At 37.8% G+C, this 25,120-nt stretch overlaps 1 protein-coding gene across 3 annotated transcripts in view; it reads right to left on the bottom strand.

Moving 5' to 3' along the window:
• LOC132697193 (LIM domain only protein 3) overlaps nt 1-25,120 on the bottom strand; it is a 304,634-nt gene that overhangs the window by 90,780 nt on the left and 188,734 nt on the right. Inside the window, exon 1 of one of the 3 annotated variants that reach the window (XM_060662500.1) lies at nt 6,888-7,186. The exons of the other annotated variants lie outside the window; for them this stretch is intronic. The gene's annotated coding sequence lies outside the window, so the exon portion shown is untranslated. Of the gene's footprint in view, nt 1-6,887; nt 7,187-25,120 lie in introns of those variants that run through there. 3 annotated transcript variants of the gene reach the window in all.

Raw genomic sequence — 25,120 nt, 5'->3', positions numbered from 1 at the left:
TGGTATATACAAGCATTTAAAGCTTGCAATGAAGAAAGTGGTAACAATTTTTTCCTAACTTTATATGGCTTTATAAAATAAAACTTATTACATTTTTCAGATGCGAATTGTCAGCAAATAAAAAACCAAAAATTGAAGTTTCTATTTCGGTTTCCAATAAACGCATAGCAAACGTCTGCTTATCGAGGAACCCTTCAGTATTACCCACCAATCCAAGTTGTAGTGAACTAAATAAAACCTTGTAGCAGTTCATCCAGGCGAACGAAACATCTGATGTGTTTCTCGGGCCACAGCGCCCTATAGTCCAATTGATATAAAAAAGATGCTTAGTCACCTTTGTAAATTGTGTGTTTTATATTTAGCGATGCATATATTTTTTAAACGCACACAACACACAAATTTTTACATTTCATAATAGCGATATCCGTCGCACGGAATTCCTCTATTTAAAGGTACCCGGTACCCTATACCCAGGTAGTAAAATGACACGAAAATATTTTTTTTTAAGCGGCAGGCACCAGCCCAGTCGATGCACCTGGTCTAGAACGAGGTTCGTATAAAACGGAGCAGGTATAGAAATATTCACTCAGTTTTATAAAGATTTACGACTTATTATGTTTAACTATAGCTTGTTGGTTTTATAGCGAGAAAGATGCTGTAATAAACTTCAACTGGTGTCGCTTGAAGCGCAACAAGAAAATTTCTTCATTTTTTTGAGCAAGTTTGCGTAGGTCATTGTTACCGAATTAATTTACTTGGCTACTGATTAGTTGTTTTAGAAGATCAGAGATCTTTCACAACTATACTTTTCGCTTTCTATGAACCTCTGCAAGTACTGAAAAAAAACAAAAAAATCATTTGTATTAGTGTATCGCCCGCTGCAGTATAGTGATTTAATAATTAAAGTTTGTCAAACCGATCTACGAAAGACAGTAAATTGTATTTGCTAAAGTTTGTGCGCACCCATAATCTAAAAATCCACCATATAAGGATTCTAATTCTCAACAGCATCAGCGGTGCGGGGGAAGGATAGGTGGGTACCAGCGTGGCCAACTTTTATATTATTCTTATTATTATATTATTTTGTAAACTTTGATAATAATATTTTTTTTACAGCAAAGACATTTAGTTTCACATGCCTCTATACTTCGACCAGAAACATAGTGCTTTTACAATCGACCACCGAGTGATTAACGTTGCCTACTGTTTATTACTCCAAAACCGCAACCCCTAATAGAAAACCCTGCCGAGCAGACCCTTACTCGTAACTAACAAGCAGGATTTATGTACGGTTTCTATTTTTTTCGACGAACAATTCTTGAAACATGTACATAAAAAAATAGTACAAAGTAACTATTTATTACGTTCTATTTCATTACATTTCTACATAGTATTATTTATTACTATACAAAATATTAAATATAATAATAATAAATTATGTCATAAAAAATCGTGCAGAAAATCCATTTTCAACGACTCTGTCAGTACTTTTTTATGCAGTTCTTCTAGGGTCAAAACACTTCACTTTATAAGCGTCGTAGATTATACGCTAATTAGATCTGCGTGTTGCACTTTAAAAACTCTCAACAATTTTTCCTACAGTTGACTTCGGAACTTTGGTCATGTCACTTGTTTTTATTGCTGCTCTTTCGTCCCCTTCTGAATTTCCTATAAAATTGTAAACAGTCAAAACAATGTGTTTAGAATCCGAAGACAAATGGATCCGTTTTTTATTTGCTGAGGTAGCTCGTCTTCTAAATTGTCATCAGATTCGAGTAACATCTCTACTTCGTCTTCAAATTCTACGTTGTTTTCCATGTCTTCCTGTAACTGGGGAACATCTACATCATTCCACGGTCTCGACATTTTAAAGCGTTAAACAAAAGGATCTTTCAAAAAATGCTTAATTGTAACATTCTAATAAATATTTACCGCGAATATAAACTATAGTCTTAAAAAAAGTCTGTTGCTTATAAATCGAAGAATGTAGAAGACACAAAAATACAAGAAGAAGAATGTTAAGGACAAGCACACAAGAAAAAAACGATTATTTTCAAACTTACCTGCCAGATAAATAGAGTACAGGTACTTACCCTTACCCTTTGAACTATCCAGAGAAAACAGCCTGGCAGAGTCAAAGCTCGAGAATCAAGTGCATAAATACGTACTTACTGGAAGGATCATTTCCCCGCAGCACCAATGCTTAATCAAATTTAAAACGGTCCATTTACGTTTCAAATAAAAATTTTAAGTTTCTATTCATTACAGTCTATCCCAGGCAAGATATACTTAGTGCAGAATAAACATCTGTTGGAATGGATTTTACCACGGTCCTACGAAGGTCTGCGGTTAAGGAACTGTAAAATACTTAAAACGTCAAAGCAATAAATGCACTATATTTTTGGTTGTATTATAACCGATTTTATTCTAACTTACTTCTCTAGCAAACGCGCAAAAGCGCAATGCCATCTCAGCATAATATGTCATAAGCCCGATTTACAGCGCCCTGCACCTTCCGGTTTCCAGCATCCAGCATCTTTTATCATCGCAGTCTCTTGGTTAGTTTTAGGTTTTGCTCTAACATAGCCACTCTTATGCCACCGACCCATGTTGTCTTTGATATTTCTCTTTTCCTCCTTTCTGGTGGGGTCCATATTAGCAATACCTTATTTAATCGTTCGTCACTCTCCATCTTTGACTTTCCTACCGATCTTCGGAAGAAATCCATCTCTAAGGCCATAAGCCACCGCTCCATTTTCTACTACGATGTTAAGGATAGAGTTATATATCAGTTGCTTTTTTTCGCGTGATAAACTTGATGACCATAATACTGAGTTTAGACATCCGATGACCTTTCCACCTTTCAGTATTCCTTCCTAGACCTAACTTTTTGTTATACCCGTTCTGTCGGTTTGAGTTGTTAGGAACTTGTGATATGTTCCTATTTCTACATGGTTATTTGAGGTTCTTGCCCTAAACACATACATTCGGTCTTTCATTTGTTAACTAACATTCCTAGAAGTCGAGTGGTCATAAATCTTGATCGTCTGCAACATGGAGGGTGTATAGGGTTCTTCGACCTTCTCCATTTTGGGAGTACTTGAGGTAGATCTTAAAAAAACGTACGCCGCAGGCAACATGCTTTGGATATTGTGAGATTTTAGATAGCGTCGAACCAAGTTTTATTCTTGGTAAGATCTACGAAAAGTAAATGGATTTCTCTGTTGATTACAACTGTCTTTTCATTTAGTAGCATCCAAATAATATCGATTACTTCGAAAGCCTACTTGCTCTTCGATTTCATGTGGAAATTGTTCTTTCTCAACTATACTTAGAGCAATCCATGCTTTCCATGCGATTGTAATTGCTCAGCCGCTGGGCCGGGTGCTTCGTAGCAACTTTTAGTTGAAAAATAGTAACCCAGAAACCTGTAATACTACTTCTATTGTCTTGTGTTAAAACCGAACTTAGAACTTACTCTTATGTCTTATCAAAAAACCGCCTTAGGTTAGTTGTTTATCAATAAAAAAAGCGGCAGTGGGCTTTTTTATAGAGTGTATTCACCATTATTTCGCTAGCATTCATTAAACTCTAATTGACTAATTGCTAATTGACATGAGCAGCACTGAACAGAGAGAGACAATACTTTATGCTGTTCGCACAGAGCCGAGGTCGTAATAGTGAAAGATACTGACCAGAAAAATAAGAATCCATTGGCGAGAACATTATTTTCGCCTTAAAGCTATTAATAATATTAAGTTTGTAAAGTGGCAAATATTATTACAGCATAGGTATTGCCACTATATTAAGTTGAATAAGTTTACATAGATATCGCTGCCGGTGTACAGAAAACGGTGAAAAATGGCTATATGTAAACATATACTGATAACGAAAAATATTATCCGTCCATTAGGGAAACCTGGAGTGTAACAAAGATGCGCTGGGACTCTTCGAATCAAAGAAGACGACGGAAATGTACGCTGTTGTCATGTTGTCAGCGATTTCTGCGGTGATATGTAACTGTAACTCAACATCTAGTTTTAAAATATTCAAATGAGCCGCGTTTTTTTTTTTATTTCATATTAGCCCATCATTGTCTCCATTCGTTCGCCGGTCACACCAGACGAATTCAAAATAAATTATTTTATTACGAAACTAATTCGAAATAAATGAAACTTTTCAATTAAACTCGACGTATTCATTTATGGATACACACAGTCGCACACATCCGCGCAAACAATTAACTTTTAAACATTTTATTCATAATTTTAAGCTCGGGCGTAATTAAATTGTCGCAGTAAATTGGCTCAAAGCTCGCCGGATTTACTAAGCGGCAGAGAATGAACGAAGGAAATTGCACTTCATTAAACTACAAACAAGCACAATAGGTGACTAAACTTTAGTTTATAGTTAATTTGGATACGGAGTTTTTCCGACCGTGAGATGTATTCGGGAAGCTGATCGCAACCTTATTGTCGGAGGCGTATTGTTACTAAAGTTAACAAATTGCAATGGAGTTTTTCACGAATAAATCGAGACGAACTACAGCAATCACAATTAAAGTACGCTTCACATACAAGGAAAAAGGGAAAACCTTATTTTTGGAGGAGTTCAATCTGCGAAGTTCTCTTTAGTAAGCTGATTAAAATTATAAACATTTTTTTTGGAAAATAAATTCACATTAACCTGTATATTTGAGGTGATATGTTGACAGTCTTTTGTATTAAAATTCGACAGTGTAGTTTCCTGAAGAGTCTGAGCTGTTGATGCTAATTGATCCGAAACAGCTGCACCACACATTATGATTAAATACTTCGGAATGTCTAAAGCAAAGGTTTGGTGAAAAAGCTAATATTCTACGGACTAATACTGTTGAAATACAAAGCTAGTAGCATTTAAAATACTCCTCGATGGAGGACTCTTGTGGATATGTCAGCCCTTTGCTCAGGAGGTCATCAATAGGTTCCCCAGTGTTGTGCCACAATTTGTTGATTTTTACAAGCAGAATCATTTGATTATAAATTTGGGGACGAGAGTCGTGATTGAATTCACTGGTCAGGATGTTACACCTTTGCCTAACTTGGAATTCAGCTTTGCTGGTTCACGCTTGGGATTAAACCACACAAGAAAGTTTCTCGGTTCTTATATCGATGCTTTCCTAAAAAAGGACTAGGACGTGGATATTAATTGTAATAAATTGAGCAAAACGTTTTTTGCAATATTAACAATCAGAGTCTTTTTTTGGAAGGCCCATGTTGACTTTCTATTATGCCTCAGCTTGCTCGTCTATTTCGTATAATATTATAAACTGGGGACGCGAAGTGATGCGAAGAGGGTGTTCATTCAGAAATAAGGATACTTGGGATAATCTTTAAACTACCTTCGAGGCAAGAATACTCACTCACAAGACAAAGACTCCCATAAGAAACAGACTGATGTCCGCGGTTATAATACTCGAAATAGAGAACATCTTCTGAAGTCAAAACCCAAGCACATGTTGCGCAGGACCGTATTATTATAATTTCCTACCTACAAGCATAAAAACATTATCTGTAAAATCGAAAAAATTTGAAGCGTACATTATGAAAGTGTCCTGACGAGTTTCTAGAATAGTTGTCAATATTGTTGTACTGTCGCTCGGAAATATTTTCGTTCGTTATATATATGCCGGCACTGTTTTATATGTGGCTATCATATTGTTTATACACCCAATTTCATGTATCTTTATAATATACTGTACTTCTTTTTACAGAAAAAACATCTATTGTATACTTACTGGGCTTTGTGAATAAAAATATTTATCTATCTATCTTTGCTACCGACAGCATAGGAAACTTGGGAATAGTGGACATAAATAGAAGAAACATATTTTCCACAGCCGACATGCCGAAACAGACTACAGTAGATTGGGTTTAATTTTCGACAGATAACTGATATGGAGAAATAATGATGCCGTTGGATCTAGATATTTATAATGTGATTTAAATTTGGACCATTTGATTTAACAGCTGTGAGAAAGAAGGTAAAAGGTAATCACCGAAATTTGAACGCATTACATATGCCCGTCTAAAAGTTGCAGTTCAAAATAGTTATTTGATTTACTACTAAGGGATTAAATCTGTCTTTCGCCACACCTCAGTTGGTTTTTCGTTAATATGTTGATATGCATTATATTTACGGCTAATGACATTTGTCAAAGTGTTTACTTATCGATGTTTTTTTAAAAATCGGAAACTTTTCGAAATGCTCTTAAATCACTAATAATCAAAGGCGATGAAATGTCATAACTGAAAATTATTTACTTTTATAACACAATTTCCAAAGAAATGCATTTCACTTTACGCCATGTCGGTGAAATAATGTAATAAAAATAACATTGTTTACGAAAACACAGTATATAGGTAAATAGAAAAAGACCCATCCTTAATAAATATATCAAGGAACCTCTAAAGTATAATACGCGATTATTATTTCGCATTTAGCAGAAAACTTTGAAATATTCAAATCGATGGGGAAACGCGGGAAAGCTCGGCAACACCGAAGATTACATCAAGAAGAGCGCGCTTTTGGGAAAGTACTTTGAAAACTGCGGCGTTTAATGAAGATCATTAAAAATTTGACATACCCTAGGCCCATGCAGCTGCCCAATAATCAATGGTTCCTTGACGACCCATTACACAAAGGAAATAAAACATAGCGGCCCTAAAATTCCACATTAACTTTTCATTTATTAAAAATAACTACTTAATGGAAATTTTTTGTTTCAAATTTGGTAGTCTGCATTATTAAATAAACAACAGGATGACGCTACACTCGAAATATGAACAAGAAACACCACAACGACTAACCGACTAAACAATCCATCCATCCGTAGCAAAAATACTTACATTTATAGGATAGTGCACCAACAATCCATTTGGCCGCCAAAATTTGGTCAACAACAGACAAACAAACAAACAAAAAACAAAACCAAAGATCACAAACACACCAGAGTTCACATTTACATGTATCCGATCGCATAAACACGACGTTAAGGGCTACAAGACACAGGAATCCTTATTTTAATCCGACTAGCTTGGTATTTTTAACTGGCAACCAAACAGCGTACTCTCTGTCCGAGATGTCGAGCGTGAAACGACAAAATGGGTAAGACAGAGAGAGAGAGCAGCGAGATACGTCTACCGACGCGGACCGCAGACTACTGAGGCAACCAGAGCGTCGGTCGGTTCACTCCGGCTCCACTCCGAGGGAGAGTTATATTGAAAAGCAATTTGTGAATTGTACAAGTCGAGTAGTCGACACGGCTACAACACTGCTGGGGGATGACTCCCCTTTTCGGTGCTCAGGGTAGGGCAGCCGCGGAGGGGCTCTATCCCGTTCGGACTCGGTGCTCGTCGGGAGAGCTATTTTGGTTTAGTTTAATTGAAAATTGTATCCCCTCGCGAAATGCGTTTGGAGACGCCACCGATATTGGATTATTTAATCATCTGTGCACCGATCTTTTCACAAATTTGTTCAGAGAATCTTAACCCCAAAGAGCACTTGTTGCAATTCAATTCATCTGGTGCAGTGATAATACCCCTTCGGTTAAATTTGCTAAATCAAGCGCACCTTAATACAGCTTTCGATTTTTTGGGCTTTCAGCTCCCTCCTTCCCTCAAAGCTTTCCTGACAAGTAAATAGAATTGTGTTTTTTTTTTAATGTTCTTTTGAGAAACTGAGCGAAATTCTATGGTTCAATCATCAAAGTGTACAAGAAGGAGGCATTTTCATCCCTCTGTAATGAAAAGGATAAGTTAAAAATGTCCGTCTTCCTTTAAGGCTACAACTTTTCTGAACATTTATCATATATAAATGTTCTCTTAAGAAAGTGAGCAAAGTTGCATGGTACAATCAGCAAAGCTTAGTTCGGATATATGCTAAAGCGAGACAAATATTCGTTTTGCGACGCGACCTATCGAAATTGTATAGGTAATTCGACAAAATAAAAAATGATATATTTACTAGTGATAACATCCCAAACCAGTGAAGGCTTTTTTATTTAACCATTTTATTAAGCAATATATTTTTTTTGTTTTATATTGTTTATAGGATTATTATTTATGGTGACTAGAATGGTTTAAGCGTGTTCTGTCATGAAAATGAAAGGTCCTAGATTTTGAGTCCGAGATATTTTTAATCATTTGAAAGAACGCAGTAACCAAGAATCAATCAATGCAACTACCTGAAGATTCGAATTTTAAAATATATTTATAATTTTTATGAATTTGTATACTTAACTGTTATTTGTTGGTTTAAATATGTTGTTAGCCCTTACAGTTGTGAAAAAAGTAACTTATTTTGGCACTTAAGTTGCACCTTAAAACAGTGACTAAAATATTGATTGTGAGAGTACGCAGAAAGGAAACAAAGGTGAAGTTGTAAAATCCGAACAAAACAGTCGAGCAAAAGGTGACAATACGTCTACAAAACTGTGAACAATGTCAAGCGGTAAACGTATACCAAGAAAAACGGTAACCGCGATTTAAACATTGTAATTAACTATACGAACCGACGTGCAATTATCAATACTTCACTGGTCTGAGACATTATGGTTTTGTATTTTCCTCGGTATCGTACGATTGCGGTTCGATAACAGTACGATTTTCTCCAAATAATTGTCGTGCGTTAATGAGGAGCGTCCATTCAGGTCCTGACATCTCTCCTTTTTATGTAAAGTATGATTCAAATTAATCAGGAGTATGTTTTTAATATTTTTTCTACTCTCTAACTTGAACTACCCAATTATGACGTGGGCAAAGTGTCACTTTAAAATGTCAGCTTCAGAATATTTTTGGTACATTTATAACACCAATGGTTCTCTGACTTTTGCCACTTCTGATGGTTACTTAGTTAATTTATTCGAGGTGTTTTGCAAAAATGAACCCAAAAACTAACACACTCGTTTAGCAAACACTCGATCTGCTCGTGACTAAAGTTTCGATTATAAAATTTTTGCATAGCCTACGACAAATACAGCGAACAAGTTAAAGCTAGACTTTAATATTCTCTCTCCAAGAAATATATCAAAAAAGAACAATACAAAAGTGTCCATAAAAAACATTTATATTCTTCTTATTATTAATAGGTCTGCCAGATGTTTAATCCAGAGCGCTCTTCGCCTCTTCCTTCTTAATATTTAATTCTTTATACGAAACTACCCCACTCCGCACTCCTCTTTTGGATTCATGAGCTAACTTGCACTTATGCCAGATGATATCTTCATTGTTAATTCTATCCATCCTTGTGTTTTTGTTTATCCAAAATCGACCTCACATTTCATTACTCTGCCTCTGGAATCCAGGTATGGTGAGGAAGATACGGTAATTTTTTAACCATTTTTAATTGTTGTAGAACTTTGAGCTAAAGCGGCAAGATTTAGATTTTTAAAAAGCAAGAGCAAGGGGAATAAATATTACTCGACTAAAAGAAGAGTATGCTTTTTAAATAAATATACGGAATAAGACAAAAAAAAACATCATACGGTGATCACACAGAACCAGACATATCAAACTTGGGTACAGACAAAATCAGATGTGTTTATTTATTTTTTTAGGTTTTCCCGTCCTAATGTCCATATTTTTTGAATACGAGTTTATGCCAATATCATTTATCATCCGATGCTCTATAATATTATTTGGAAAATTTGACTTTTATGGAGCGAAGAACCAGAAGATTTTCGTGTTTTTCTCGGAAGTACTCTCCTCAAATGACTTAAATTTTTATTTACTTCTTTTCTAGAAACAAACAAAAAACTAATTTATAAGAGAAACAAACGACCTGTAGCTAAAGAGTAGGCATAAATATAAAACAATAAAAATAAGGCCCAATTTCGCCTGTTTGGAGAACTGTTCTTGTTCTTCACAAATGATGAGATAAAACAAAGAAATACTAAAATTTTATTAAGTTTCAGAACACATCCGCAAAACTGAAGCTATGGATTTGCACACATTTCATTTTATCGTACTGCGTTCATATTTTTCGATATTTTTACGCCATAATTCGGGCCCTACGATGCAGTGGGACATATGATCTTAGATTTCGTTTGATTTTATAACACTCTTACGCCAAAATCACAAAATGAAATTAATGAAAATATAGATTTGAAAAAGCAACATCTGCAGTTTATAATGCGAATACGGCAATGTCAATATATTATTAAGCATATTATCATGACAAAAGTCGCTCCATTTTCGCATAGACGAAACAGTTTATAACGACAGCTTGTCAATCCAAATTCCAGTGGTGGTTTCACGATATACGATGGATTACCAATTTGTACTTGCTTCCTCATAAATGAACGTAATTTAAAACATACGTAAATAATTTAAATCATGCGTAATGAAAATAAATATTCTTTATTTCCAGTACCCTAATATTTATTTAATCTTGTTAACGATCGGTGATATCAGATAATTATCCATTATCTATTTGACGAGCTTGGGAATTGTTCAAATTGAACATTGAACGCACAATCTTGACGTTATAAATAAATCGCAAATGGTGAGCCTATTCAAACCATTATTGGATTGAAGATTTTTATCTGACGAAAGCCAACCAAAATTTCCTGATTGTATTTTTAGATAGACGTATTAACTAATGTGAATATCCCGTTGCTCTATGCCGCACATGTTAACATTTTCAAGAAAATCCAAAGAGTTTATGCGTTTGTCTTTCGACAGGTTCGGTTGTCAGGTCGATTTAAAACTGCGCATTACTCTTACAATATTAGTTAAACATAATGTGAGGTTATTGCTTAAAAATAAAATTTTGTGCCTTCCCTGGTTTAGAAGGAAAAGGAAGGTTGAAGGACCCTGTCGCATAAATGGAGACCACAAAACGAACATACTATTTAGATCTGTCGTCTTGTTCGAATTACTATATACGAACACAACCCAGTCTCTATGTGCGAAATAACACACAAAAAACGCATTAGATGGTGGTTTTACAACCTTTTGAAATTCCAGCGAGTGAATCGAATTCCCGATGCTCACGAAAAGGTAGCGAACCATTTTACATAAGTTGGAAATTTTACTTTAAACTTTTCGCACCTCGATACGGCTAAGTGAGTGGCCAAGCATTCGGCTCTCCAACGTAGCGTCTTTGATGGAGCGTTCTGCAATGTCTTTGAAAATGGTCCTGTGTTCGCCGGAAGCGAATACGAATGGGCTCTTCGTAGTCGGACTTGCAACTGAAAGTATTTTCAGGGCAATATTCAAAACCGCCAGGAAAAACGAAATTCGGATTTTTTTAAAGATGATCTCCTAAGTTATGACTACCAGGCACCTAAGTGGAATGTTGTAATTAGCGGTGGCACTTGAACTGAAATTTTATGTACGGTTTCAGTTCACCACCACTTTTTACAGTGGTCTTACCAAATTATCAACAATTGTAAACAAATTTCTCCCTATTTCAACGGTGAGAAGCAATTTTGCTATCAATGTCGTAAAACATAAAAGTTTAACGATTTGTAAGCAGAAGGGTCCATGTTAAAGTTCGGATATTTTTGGTTTTAATACATTCATGTCACGTGAGGTAAGTGGCATACGATTAGTGTTCATGTCTGATACCGATTTGACGCTGCTTAATGAATAAATCCACGAAATTATTTTTTAATTATTAATTTCCGAGGGAGAACACCGCCCTTGCCGGCATACACGCATTACTACGGCAAACACCTGAATTGCGCGATAGCGTTTTGACGGATGTCGTCATTTTTTATGCAATTATTACAAAATTTTTGGCGACTTACAATTCATACGTTTATAATTAATTAAAATTAATGTTCCGAAAAATTTTATGACTAACTTTAAAGAAGACAAAAAAATCATTTCAAATTTGTAAAGTGTCGAAAAAAAAGCAATTAATACAATGTTAGAATAAATTAGAATATATACTAATCACTTAACAAGTATTAAAATTAAATTAAACTTTACTATTATTAAAGGGTTACGTAGACTATTATGCTTTGTGAAAATATCGATTTTTGTCATGGCTGAATTTACACTGGAAACTACTAAACAAAATTGTACTACAGCAGGTAAATTTGGAAATATTATTATAATTTACATGCACTGTTATAATATAAAATTTCGAAATTAAAACACTGAAATCACTTCTATATACGAGGGCAGCCCCAAAATTTCCCGGCCTGAATATGAAATAAACAAAGTAGAGTAACAATTTTTTATTATTTTTCAGTATAATCCCCCTTAACTTCAATACACTTATTACATCTCTCTATTAACAACTCAATCCCTTTAAATAAATATTCTTTTGGTTTGTCTGCAAAATGAGCTAAAACAGCCTCTTTTATCTCAACTTCGTCGGTAAACCGCCATCCACGTGAGTCCTTTTTCAAATATCCAAACAAATAATAGTCGCTGGGGGCCATATCTGGACTATAGAGAGGATGATCTATCTGTTGGAACCCACACTCTAAAATGGCAGCTTGTGCAACACCAGCAGTATGGACAGGTGCATTATCGTGCAAAAGACGCACGCCTCTGGTCAGTTTTCCTCGACGTTTTACACGTATGCAGTCTCGCAATTTATGTAATAATGTTGCGTAATATTTACCATTGGTATTAGTTTCTTTAAAATCAATTCAAAGAATTCCTTCACAATCCTAAAAGATCGTGGCCATCACCTTTTTTGTTGACTGGCAGACTCTAATTTTTTTTGGAGGTGTTTCACGCTTACGACACCACTCCATTGATTCTATTTTCGATAGAGGGTCATAATTGAGAACCATAGTTTCATCTCCCGTCACAATAGTTTCTATCACAGGCTTCGGTTCTGACCCACAGAGTTCCAAAAAAGACCGCGCACACTCGACACGGCGTTGTTTTTGAGTAGCCGAAAGGTTTTTAGGAACCCATCTTGCACTAACCTTATGCATACCTAAATGATCATGCAGGATTCGACGAATACTTGTGTCAGAAAGTTTAGTAATTTCTGAGATTTTCTTGACCTTTAAACGTCGATCCCTCAATACCGCAACAATATCATCCGTTATGACCTCCACTGGTCGACCAGTTTTGAATCATTTTCAAGAGACTCCTGCCACATTCGAAAACGTTTTGCCTATTCATTCACTACAGAATACGAATGAGAACTTTGGCCGTACACACCATCCAGCCTTTCTTTAATAATTTTAGGTGCTAACCCTTCTTTTCTCAAAAACTCTATACTCAATTTGCGTTATGGGCGATATTTTTGCGGACACGTCTTATTTAAAATGCTGTCAATAAAAAACTACTTGACCCAAATATTCAATTTTTTTTTGCAGCCTACTAAAATACATATTTAAAAGAAGACAAAAGTTTTATCGTGATAGTGGAGCTGCACCTAGAGGTTTTGGCGGTTTTGGAAAAAGGAAAAACAAGCTTTCAAATAAATGAACTAAGAGTTGAGTGAATCGATACAATTGGAAAATGTTCTGAGCGGTCGAATACAGTTATAGATAGATAGAGAGATATTGATTGAGGTTCACAAACAAATAAAATAAAATGGACATACACAATGCAGTAAAATTATGAGTTAATCGGTCAATCAGTCGATGAAGATGGAGACTACCTCTACTCAGATCGAAGAACTCTTCGATTGAATAAACAACTTTGTCCAATAAAATGTGTTTTATGTAGATAAGAAAATTAGTTGTGCTCAAGTCTTTCACATTCAGTTAAAAAAAACCGTCACCCATAAGCTTTGGAAAATCTACATTAATCTGATTTGTTTTCACATGAAATTGACAAACAAGAAAAAAATTGGTATTTATTGTTTTAACATAAGAAAGGCACTGACAAATGTAAACTCGAAATTGTTAACAATTATGTTGCTTAAAAACTAGTTAAACAACTTCAACATATTTTGTACAAAATATAATAGTAATAACTTTGCGGTAAAGTACACATACTGTCTTCATTTAAATTGAATGACCCCAAGCTATATTGATTAACCCTAAGCTATTTACTTCATCATTGTTTCAACAAGATCTATTGGAAAAACAATTGAAATTGTTAAATGTAAAATTAATGCAGCCATAATAGTATATTATGCAATTTCTGTGGGAAACTTAAATTATAAATGTCACTTTACTTCTGACTAGCCCACTAGATTTTAATTGTAGCTTATAGCACTTAGTATTTACATTTTCTGATATATTGCATAACATATTTCTGTGTATTAGTTTTTGGGTACATTTTTGTAAAACAACACGAATACCTTCACAGACACGACCGTCAGAATTGACAAATGTCAAAATTCAAACCCTGCTGTAAAATCTCCCAGACCCGTACGGTAAAATCCTGGAAATGTCCGAAGTGGCTCGGATCCGTGGGAAACGGAACTGACGTGGTAAAGTGAGGCTTCCCGCACGCTAGATGGGTATGTAATTAGCCACTTCGAATATTTACGGGATTTACCGCACGGGTTCGACAGCAATCGGATGTTTTCGGAGATATTTCCCACGCTTTGAATTTTGACGTTTATCAATTCTGACGGTCATGTCAGTGAATGTATTCCTGTTGTCTAGCGAAAATGTACCCAAGAATCATTGGTCGTAGAAAAAGTATAGTATGCAACAGGTTCGGTAAACTTTTTAAGTCACTCGTGAGTCACTTGTTGGATAATATACTATTACTAAACAAGCACTATTAGAAAACTCGTTTCAGTCATTCGTTAGTTGGTTACAATTAAGAAGAGTTAATTACATACAGGTTTTCTGGTTAATTTTCCAGAGGAGTAGACTTTGTGGATCGCTCGTTTGACTGGGACATGCGTCAATCACCTTTGTGTGGTAAAGTGTAAGGTGTTTAATTTCAGGACACTTTTATAGTACATAGAAAACACAACAAAACACACCCCTTCAGACTCTGGATTCCTCCTGCGCTGTTGATGAATCGAACTTGCTGACGTTTCGTCGATCATACTTCTTCTTCAAATATAAAAGAAGGCTTTAAATTTTAACATCTGAAGTGACAGAGAATACAGAGTACACTTGCACTTGCATTAATTTAAAAACAGTGGCAAATCCGCACCCCCCACCCTTTCCCATCCTGGAAAACTATCGACAACGCCGCGGCAAAAGGCAAGCCGCACGCAATGCACGCGCGTCACGCACCTCAACTAAGACGTCACCCTGCTCACGTACACTGGTGGATGTCATTAATTAGGCACGTATATCGTGCTCAAAGGCATGTACTGGTTGGCTAATGCTCTGTAAATACGCGAGTTTTTGTTCGAGCGCGAATTACTGCAACATGTCAATTTGTCGTCTATAAGAATCAAACTAGAAAGACGTGTCCCAAGTAGTGCTTAAGTAAATATGCTTATGTAAGCTATGATTTCGTTCAGGTCGGGTTTGCTTTCAAAATACACATATATAATAGGCATAATGAATTTTGGGCATATATCATTCGTCTAGGCATCTACCTTGGTGTGCTCTGTTTTTTGCATTCAGGTGACTCGCGAATCATTTCTATTCTCTACACCAAAGGCTATTTGACAGGTTTCTGGAAAAGATCTCGAGTTGTTACTATTAACGCGCTTATTTATCTACTAAAAAGTGGAAAATAAAAATTGGCATCTATTGTAACGTGGACAGCTTTTAAACCAAATAAAACTAAATCTAAATGCTGTTTCTTAGATCGCGATTAATCTTTCTATTCTATTTTCTAAACCTCCACAGAACAAACCAGGGAGAGAAACGTCATATGTTGTTCTACTGATTCAAAGGGAGAATATACACATGTGACGTCATAGACTTGGCTAATCCTTGATAAATAACTGTAAAGCATTTGCAAGACGCATAACCTTTGTGCAAATTTATATTTATTTTTATATTCGACTCTGAAGCAGCCCTTCCAAAATCCCTATCTGTAAAATTCGATCAAAAGGCATGCACAATCTTCAAGTTGGTCAAAATGGAATTTCAAAATTACTACAACATTTTTTACCACAAACCTTGACATCCAACATATAGAAAATTTAAATAAACATTAATTAATTTCAGCTAGCTCAGCTAATTATAATTTCAACCTGACAGAAACGCCTTTCATATTTTTTAATTTAGATTTTGGTTGCAAAAGGCGATTAAAAAATTACTCATCTTGAAATCCGCATCTCGATCAACCAGATTTTAAATAAAAAAAATCCCTAATACATCACACTGAATTTATAAAAAAAAATTCCATTAGGGTCTGGATCAGCATTTTGAAAGCTCCAAGAAGCGGTTTTTGATGACACAAAAATGGTCAATACATCTTAAATATAAGAAATTTTATCATTAATTTCAAATTTCCAATTGTTAACAGTTCGTGGATTAAATTATGTTTTAAATTACAAGGTTAGCGCCAAAATTTCCCGGCCTGACATAGATGCAGCTCCAGTATCACGAATATATATATATATATATATATATATATATATATATATATATTCTCACGTATTGATTCACGGATGGAAAAATGTGATGACACTATATTCCGGGATATCATCCGTTCGCTCGTTGAACTCCGACTGGAATCCTGCATCCGACTGGAATCCTGCAAATCTTGCATCCGACTGGAATCCTGCAGACGTTTCGCCAAAATCTCACTTGGCATCTTCAATGCTCGCGCTCCGAAAACACTTCGAACACTGGGAGGTTATCGGCGGTGCGTGCGGTATTTATACTCTGCGCCGGAGATGGTAACGGTGCTGCTTGTGCGTGGGGGGAGGTGGCTCCGCCCCCTGAATTGTCGCGTTGTTAATTTCGCCCGATCGTAGTTGCGATGTCCCCGTTGGCTGCTGCGCATCGCTCTGCTGTTTGATTATCGTTCTCCACGTGTTGGATAAATGCAGAGCGTCGTCTCTCGTATTGAGGTGTCCGGACTTTTCTATTTCGATGGCCTCTCGTATAATCCTAGTCCTAAAATCAGGAATATTAGCTATTTGTTTGCAAGTGCCGAAATCAATTTTATGGCCTGTCTGATGTTGGTGCTGAAACAAAGCAGATGTTGTTTGTTTGTTTCTTATGGCTAAACGATGTTCCTCGAGCCTGGCTGAAATTCTTCTGTTGGTCTGTCCCACATACGTCAGGCTGCACGATCCGCATGCTACACTGTATACTCCTTGGTTTTCCAGAGTAATTTTTTGTTTTGGGTTTCTTAGTATTGCTCCGATGGTATGGTCAGGTTTGTATGCCGTTGATATGTCGTGTTTCCGTAATATTCGGCCGATTTTGTCAGTAACCCCCTTGATGTATGGCAGGACAGCGATCGATCTTCGTTGGGTCTCGTCCTGCACTCGTCGTCCTTCAGGCTCACAAACGAGAGGAACAGAGATAAAGAACTGAAGAAAATTAGTACCTGTCTTCAACAAAACGGATACCAAAGGCGCACCATCAGCAAGGCAATCAGTAAACAACAACAGCCGCAGCAGAGAGTGCAGGACGAGACCCAACGAAGATCGATCGCTGTCCTGCCATACATCAAGGGGGTTACTGACAAAATCGGCCGAATATTACGGAAACACGACATATCAACGGCATACAAACCTGACCATACCATCGGAGCAATACTAAGAAACCCAAAACAAAAAATTACTCTGGAAAACCAAGGAGTATACAGTGTAGCATGCGGATCGTGCAGCCTGACGTATGTGGGACAGACCAACAGAAGAATTTCAGCCAGGCTCGAGGAACATCGTTTAGCCATAAGAAACAAACAAACAACATCTGCTTTGTTTCAGCACCAACATCAGACAGGCCATAAAATTGATTTCGGCACTTGAAAACAAATAGCTAATATTCCTGATTTTAGGACTAGGATTATACGAGAGGCCATCGAAATAGAAAAGTCCGGACACCTCAATACGAGAGACGACGCTCTGCATTTATCCAACACGTGGAGAACGATAATCAAACAGCAGAGCGATGCGCAGCAGCCAACGGGGACATCGCAACTACGATCGGGCGAAATTAACAACGCGACAATTCAGGGGGCGGAGCCACCTCCCCCCACGCACAAGCAGCACCGTTACCATCTCCGGCGCAGAGTATAAATACCGCACGCACCGCCGATAACCTCCCAGTGTTCGAAGTGTTTTCGGAGCGCGAGCATTGAAGATGCCAAGTGAGATTTTGGCGAAACGTCTGCAGGATTCCAGTCGGATGCAAGATTTGCAGGATTCCAGTCGGATGCAGGATTCCAGTCGGAGTTCAACGAGCGAACGGATGATATCCCGGAATATAGTGTCATCACATTTTTCCATCCGTGAATCAATACGTGAGAATATCATACACCTTTACGGGAAGGAGATCTTTACAGCCACCAAGTGTTATGAAAAACTAAGACAAAGGAGGGTTATTTCGCTGTGCAACTTGAATTTTCTTAAAAGCTGCCGCAACCAGAACTTGCTGCCAACATTTACAAGGTTATCTTATCACACACGCACCAGAAAGACACAAGCTATCCTGGACAAAGCTAGCAAGGCCCTACTCCAAGACCAGATCAGGCGGACCCGGTACGAAATTAGTGAGACTGAGCTACAACTTTTCAGACTCCACCTGAAACTGAGCAACAAGATCCATCAGTTGCTGTGGGACCGCATAGAATTATTAACATCATGGCGCACTGAGAAAGACAAGGACATCACGTCAAAAAAACTGTGGAAGAAATTAGAAATCCTTCAGTCAAATTCCAAAAAATCAGGACAAGTGCCAAATACAAACCGAAGCAGTACAGTTCATAATATTTCAGCATACCATCTTTCCGATACAGAAGTCAGCGTATTGAATAAAGGATTTAACTACGCAATAGCTCCAAAAAGAGTACCCGTCGAAGAGATCGTTTCCAACGTCGAAGCAAGTCTTTCCACCATAGACGAACAAGATGCGGAGTTAATTAGGCAAGATGTCGCCAGAGTCTTAAGACAGTCAAAACCACCGCAACCAAACTTAAGCAGAGAAGAAATGCAAGCCTTAAGGAATCTAAACAAAAACGAAAACATTCTAATAATGCCAGCAGACAAAGGAAATGCCACTGTCGTCATGAATACGTCGGATTATAATGCAAAATTGGAGGATATTTTGAACGACCCAATATACAAACTAGTCACCAGAGATCCCACGACATATTTGGAAAAAACAACTAAGTCCAAAATTCTCGATTCATCAATAAACGAGGATACAAAGAAGAAACTTATTCCGAGGGAAAAATCGAGTCGTTGCCCAAAATTCTACGGGCTCCCAAAGATCCATAAGGACGGGGTTCCCCTGCGTCCAATCGTAAGCGCCTTTAACTCACCATTATGCAAGCTGGAAAAACATCTGGCCAGTGCACTTCAGCCTATAGTGGAAAAGGCAGATTCCTATGTTAAAAACTCAGAACATTTCACTCAGATTTTAGGTTCTCTCAGGATGGACAAGGACGACATTATGGCAAGTTTCGATGTCAAATCCCTCTACCCGAGTATTCCAGTAGAAGAGGCACTCTTGCTTATAGAAGAAAACGAAGATCTTCCGCCATACATAATTGATCTGTCAAGACATTGCCTGAAAAACGCTTACTTTATGCACAACGGGAAAATTTACCGACAAATAGATGGAGCAGCAATGGGATCATCTCTCTCACCTGTGATTGCCAACCTCTTCATGATTTACTTCGAAAAGAAAGCAATAGAGAAGGCAAATCTGAAGCCAAAACTATGGACAAGATACGTTGATGACGTATTTGTTGTATGGCCTTTTGGCAAAGAGGAGCTTTTGAAATTCCTAGATCATCTGAATTCCATTCACCCAAGGATTCAATTTACAATAGAACTTGAAGAGGATAACAGTCTACCCTTTTTAGATGTGCACATCACAAGGACCGAAGATGGACACTTGGAACACACTGTCTATAGAAAACCAACACACACTAATAGATATCTGAACGCTAAATCTCATCACCACCCATCACAGATACAGGCAGTGGCAAATACATTAATTGCTCGGTCCTTCAGGCTCACAAACGAGAGGAACAGAGATAAAGAACTGAAGAAAATTAGTACCTGTCTTCAACAAAACGGATACCAAAGGCGCACCATCAGCAAGGCAATCAGTAAACAACAACAGCCGCAGCAGAGAGTGCAGGACGAGACCCAACGAAGATCGATCGCTGTCCTGCCATACATCAAGGGGGTTACTGACAAAATCGGCCGAATATTACGGAAACACGACATATCAACGGCATACAAACCTGACCATACCATCGGAGCAATACTAAGAAACCCAAAACAAAAAATTACTCTGGAAAACCAAGGAGTATACAGTGTAGCATGCGGATCGTGCAGCCTGACGTATGTGGGACAGACCAACAGAAGAATTTCAGCCAGGCTCGAGGAACATCGTTTAGCCATAAGAAACAAACAAACAACATCTGCTTTGTTTCAGCACCAACATCAGACAGGCCATAAAATTGATTTCGGCACTTGCAAACAAATAGCTAATATTCCTGATTTTAGGACTAGGATTATACGAGAGGCCATCGAAATAGAAAAGTCCGGACACCTCAATACGAGAGACGACGCTCTGCATTTATCCAACACGTGGAGAACGATAATCAAACAGCAGAGCGATGCGCAGCAGCCAACGGGGACATCGCAACTACGATCGGGCGAAATTAACAACGCGACAATTCAGGGGGCGGAGCCACCTCCCCCCACGCACAAGCAGCACCGTTACCATCTCCGGCGCAGAGTATAAATACCGCACGCACCGCCGATAACCTCCCAGTGTTCGAAGTGTTTTCGGAGCGCGAGCATTGAAGATGCCAAGTGAGATTTTGGCGAAACGTCTGCAGGATTCCAGTCGGATGCAAGATTTGCAGGATTCCAGTCGGATGCAGGATTCCAGTCGGAGTTCAACGAGCGAACGGATGATATCCCGGAATATAGTGTCATCACATTTTTCCATCCGTGAATCAATACGTGAGAATATCATACACCTTTACGGGAAGGAGATCTTTACAGCCACCAAGTGTTATGAAAAACTAAGACAAAGGAGGGTTATTTCGCTGTGCAACTTGAATTTTCTTAAAAGCTGCCGCAACCAGAACTTGCTGCCAACATTTACAAGGTTGTCTTATCACACACGCACCAGAAAGACACAAGCTATCCTGGACAAAGCTAGCAAGGCCCTACTCCAAGACCAGATCAGGCGGACCCGGTACGAAATTAGTGAGACTGAGCTACAACTTTTCAGACTCCACCTGAAACTGAGCAACAAGATCCATCAGTTGCTGTGGGACCGCATAGAATTATTAACATCATGGCGCACTGAGAAAGACAAGGACATCACGTCAAAAAAACTGTGGAAGAAATTAGAAATCCTTCAGTCAAATTCCAAAAAATCAGGACAAGTGCCAAATACAAACCGAAGCAGTACAGTTCATAATATTTCAGCATACCATCTTTCCGATACAGAAGTCAGCGTATTGAATAAAGGATTTAACTACGCAATAGCTCCAAAAAGAGTACCCGTCGAAGAGATCGTTTCCAACGTCGAAGCAAGTCTTTCCACCATAGACGAACAAGATGCGGAGTTAATTAGGCAAGATGTCGCCAGAGTCTTAAGACAGTCAAAACCACCGCAACCAAACTTAAGCAGAGAAGAAATGCAAGCCTTAAGGAATCTAAACAAAAACGAAAACATTCTAATAATGCCAGCAGACAAAGGAAATGCCACTGTCGTCATGAATACGTCGGATTATAATGCAAAATTGGAGGATATTTTGAACGACCCAATATACAAACTAGTCACCAGAGATCCCACGACATATTTGGAAAAAACAACTAAGTCCAAAATTCTCGATTCATCAATAAACGAGGATACAAAGAAGAAACTTATTCCGAGGGAAAAATCGAGTCGTTGCCCAAAATTCTACGGGCTCCCAAAGATCCATAAGGACGGGGTTCCCCTGCGTCCAATCGTAAGCGCCTTTAACTCACCATTATGCAAGCTGGAAAAACATCTGGCCAGTGCACTTCAGCCTATAGTGGAAAAGGCAGATTCCTATGTTAAAAACTCAGAACATTTCACTCAGATTTTAGGTTCTCTCAGGATGGACAAGGACGACATTATGGCAAGTTTCGATGTCAAATCCCTCTACCCGAGTATTCCAGTAGAAGAGGCACTCTTGCTTATAGAAGAAAACGAAGATCTTCCGCCATACATAATTGATCTGTCAAGACATTGCCTGAAAAACGCTTACTTTATGCACAACGGGAAAATTTACCGACAAATAGATGGAGCAGCAATGGGATCATCTCTCTCACCTGTGATTGCCAACCTCTTCATGATTTACTTCGAAAAGAAAGCAATAGAGAAGGCAAATCTGAAGCCAAAACTATGGACAAGATACGTTGATGACGTATTTGTTGTATGGCCTTTTGGCAAAGAGGAGCTTTTGAAATTCCTAGATCATCTGAATTCCATTCACCCAAGGATTCAATTTACAATAGAACTTGAAGAGGATAACAGTCTACCCTTTTTAGATGTGCACATCACAAGGACCGAAGATGGACACTTGGAACACACTGTCTATAGAAAACCAACACACACTAATAGATATCTGAACGCTAAATCTCATCACCACCCATCACAGATACAGGCAGTGGCAAATACATTAATTGCTCGGTCCTTCAGGCTCACAAACGAGAGGAACAGAGATAAAGAACTGAAGAAAATTAGTACCTGTCTTCAACAAAACGGATACCAAAGGCGCACCATCAGCAAGGCAATCAGTAAACAACAACAGCCGCAGCAGAGAGTGCAGGACAAGACCCAACGAAGATCGATCGCTGTCCTGCCATACATCAAGGGGGTTACTGACAAAATCGGCCGAATATTACGGAAACACGACATATCAACGGCATACAAACCTGACCATACCATCGGAGCAATACTAAGAAACCCAAAACAAAAAATTACTCTGGAAAACCAAGGAGTATACAGTGTAGCATGCGGATCGTGCAGCCTGACGTATGTGGGACAGACCAACAGAAGAATTTCAGCCAGGCTCGAGGAACATCGTTTAGCCATAAGAAACAAACAAACAACATCTGCTTTGTTTCAGCACCAACATCAGACAGGCCATAAAATTGATTTCGGCACTTGCAAACAAATAGCTAATATTCCTGATTTTAGGACTAGGATTATACGAGAGGCCATCGAAATAGAAAAGTCCGGACACCTCAATACGAGAGACGACGCTCTGCATTTATCCAACACGTGGAGAACGATAATCAAACAGCAGAGCGATGCGCAGCAGCCAACGGGGACATCGCAACTACGATCGGGCGAAATTAACAACGCGACAATTCAGGGGGCGGAGCCACCTCCCCCCACGCACAAGCAGCACCGTTACCATCTCCGGCGCAGAGTATAAATACCGCACGCACCGCCGATAACCTCCCAGTGTTCGAAGTGTTTTCGGAGCGCGAGCATTGAAGATGCCAAGTGAGATTTTGGCGAAACGTCTGCAGGATTCCAGTCGGATGCAAGATTTGCAGGATTCCAGTCGGATGCAGGATTCCAGTCGGAGTTCAACGAGCGAACGGATGATATCCCGGAATATAGTGTCATCATATATATATATATATATATATATATATATATATATATATATATATATATATATATATATATATATATATATATATATATATATATATATATATATATATATATATATATATATATATATATATATATATATATATATATATATATATATATATATATATATATATATATATATATATATATTAAATATATATCTTAGTAGGCTGCGAAAAAAAATTGAAGTCTTGCGTTAAATAGCTTTTATATTGACAGCATTTTAAACAAGACGTGTACGAAAAAATGTCGCAAATAACGCAAATTGAGTATAGAGCAGTCATAAAGTTTTTGACAAAAGCAGGGTTAGCAACTAAAATTATTAAAGAAAGGATGGATGGTGTGTAGGGCCAAAGTTCTCCTTCATATTCTGTAGTGAAAGAATGGGCAAAACGTTTTTAAATGGGACAGGAATCCCTCGAAGATGATTCAAGAACTGGTCGACCAGTGAAGGTCATAACGGAAGATATTATTGCGATTGTGGAAGAGGTGGTATTGAGTGATCGACGTTTAAAGGTCAAGCAAATCTCAGAAATTACTAAGCTTTCTGATACAAGTGTTCGTCGAATCCTGCATGATCATTTAGGTACGCATAAGGTTAGTGCAAGATGGGTTCCTAGAAACCTTTCGGCTATTCAAAAACAACGCCGTGTCGAGTGTGCGCGGTCTTTTTTGGAACTCTGTGGGTCGGAACCGAAGCCTGTGATAGAAACTATGGTGACGGGAGATAAAACTATGGTTCTCTATTATGACCCTCTATCGAAAAAAGAATCAATGGAGTAGCGTCGCGAGGGTGAAGCACTTCCAAGAAAATTCAGAGTCTGCCAGTCAACAACAAAGGTGATGGCCACGATCTTTTGGGATTGTGAAGGAATTCTTTTGATACATTTTAAAGAAACTAATACCACTGTCAATGGTAAATATTACGCAACATTATTACATAAATTGTGAGACTGCATACGTGTAAAACGTCGAGAAAAACTGACCAGAGGCGTGCATCTTTTGTACGCCTGTTCATACTGCTGGTACAAGCTGCCATTTTAGAGTGCGGGTTCCAACAGATAGATCATCCTCCTTATAGTCGAGATATGACCTCCAGCGACTAATATTTGTGTGGATATTTGAAAAAGTACTTACGTGGACGGCGGTTTAACGACGAAGTTGAGTTAAAAGAGGCTGTTTTAGCTCATTTTGCAGACAAACCAAAAGAATATTTTTTTAAAGGGATTGAGTTGTTAATAAAGAGATGTAATAAGTGTATTGAAGTTAAGGGAGATTATATTGAAAAATAATAAAAAATTGTTACTCTACTTTGTTTATTTCATATTCAGGCCGGGAAATTTTGGCGCTGCCCTCGTAGACAACCTATCGACCCACACACACATTACAAAATTAAGATTTTCAGGCATAAATAATATTCTAAATATATAAGTAACAGTA

The sequence above is a fragment of the Cylas formicarius genome, unplaced genomic scaffold (genome assembly GCF_029955315.1).
Source record: "Cylas formicarius isolate icCylForm1 unplaced genomic scaffold, icCylForm1.1 PGA_scaffold_1__22_contigs__length_36826433, whole genome shotgun sequence".
Taxonomy (NCBI): domain Eukaryota; kingdom Metazoa; phylum Arthropoda; class Insecta; order Coleoptera; family Brentidae; genus Cylas; species Cylas formicarius.
This window is presented reverse-complemented; position numbering and strand designations above follow the sequence as displayed.